Here is a 1,471-nt window from a genome sequence, read left to right on the forward strand (position 1 = left end):
TATTGACAATAGTTAACTATTCCTAGATGCATAGATTGTAGATTATACACATGCATTAAAACACTATACTAAACTCCATAAATATATATAATTACTACCTGCAGATTTAAAATAAAAGTTTATTTCAAAAGAAGTAAAAACATGTTCAAGTGATAGACTTCATGTTATTTATTCCTTCAATAATTTTAAAATAAAAATACATCCATTTTTAAAACAAAACAAATCATAGGGAAAAATTCTGACTGGTGTGAGAAATGAAGAAACTAGACCCTTAACAGCAACAAAGGCAGATGTGGGAAAAGATAAAATTACATATTAATGGGTGAGGTCTTAGAGCAAATTTTTTTTGGCAGGGTGGGGAAGAGAGAAGAGGGAAGGAATTGATTTATTGTTCTCTGTCACTCTGGGGTTGAAATTGGTTTCAGCAAACACTTGTTATTGCTCTGCACTCTGAAGCCTTTATTTAGCTTCTCATCTGGGAATTTAAGTCCTTTTTTCATTTAAAATTGACAAGGAAAGGATATTAGTTCATGAAAGAATAATATCCTTCATATAATCTCTCAAGGACTTATTTCTCTCTTTGCTAGAAACTCTGGGTTTCTGCATTGATGTGCTTTTCTGTCTGCAGGCAAACAGAGCGCTGCAGGAGAGCTTTGTTCATAGATTCACTAATGATTCTCCCTCATCGTCCAGTGTCAGTGAGCAGAATACTCAGTTCTAAACAGGATGTCATGATTGTGAACATGGTTTTCCTAAGTTGGGTTTCAATGTGAGTTGTCTTTATAATTTGTCTCTGAAAAATGCCTGCTACCTTGAGTGCCAGTCCTATTAAGGAGGGGTAAAACTGTGTTATGATTTGTACAGCTGTTTCAGAGAGCAGCTTCTTTTAAAAGATATCCTGGTGGCATTTTCTTGCCACAAGATTGACAGACTGGGGAAAGCTAAACATTTTCTTTTCTAAAGAACTAGTGGAAAACAGACTTATTTTCAGGATTTTTTTTTAAAGTTTGGAAACCACAGAGTTGCATCATGGCCATAAAGCAGAGAACTTGTTCCAATGTCTTAATTTCTAGCCAGTGTTTAAGCAGCTGCAAAAGAAAGAGAAGAATGTCTCCTGACCTTCCAAGCCACTCCCAGAAACAGTTTTTGCTGAGAAATTTCACAACGGTCATTTCCTCACTGTGTCCAAACAGATGTTTGGCATCTTTAAAACTATTTCTCTAAAAGTCATATGGTTCTTAATGATTTAGGACAGACACTGTGCCTTGTGTGCATTCTTTTGGTTGAGAGAATATGAGCCAAAAAACATGAAGGAGAGCACTTTAGGTATGGTTTCTAGGATTGAGATATAGCAGTTGGATTTATCTATCTTTAGGTTTTTTTCATAAATTGCTCAATGGGATTCATTACCATGTAAAGGAGAGAAGAGTCATTGGTTGGTCTTCAAAAAGGCTGGAATTGATGTAATAGA

Source organism: Dipodomys ordii, unplaced genomic scaffold (assembly GCF_000151885.1).
Source record: "Dipodomys ordii isolate 6190 unplaced genomic scaffold, Dord_2.0 Scaffold59, whole genome shotgun sequence".
Classification (NCBI taxonomy): Eukaryota; Metazoa; Chordata; class Mammalia; order Rodentia; family Heteromyidae; genus Dipodomys; species Dipodomys ordii.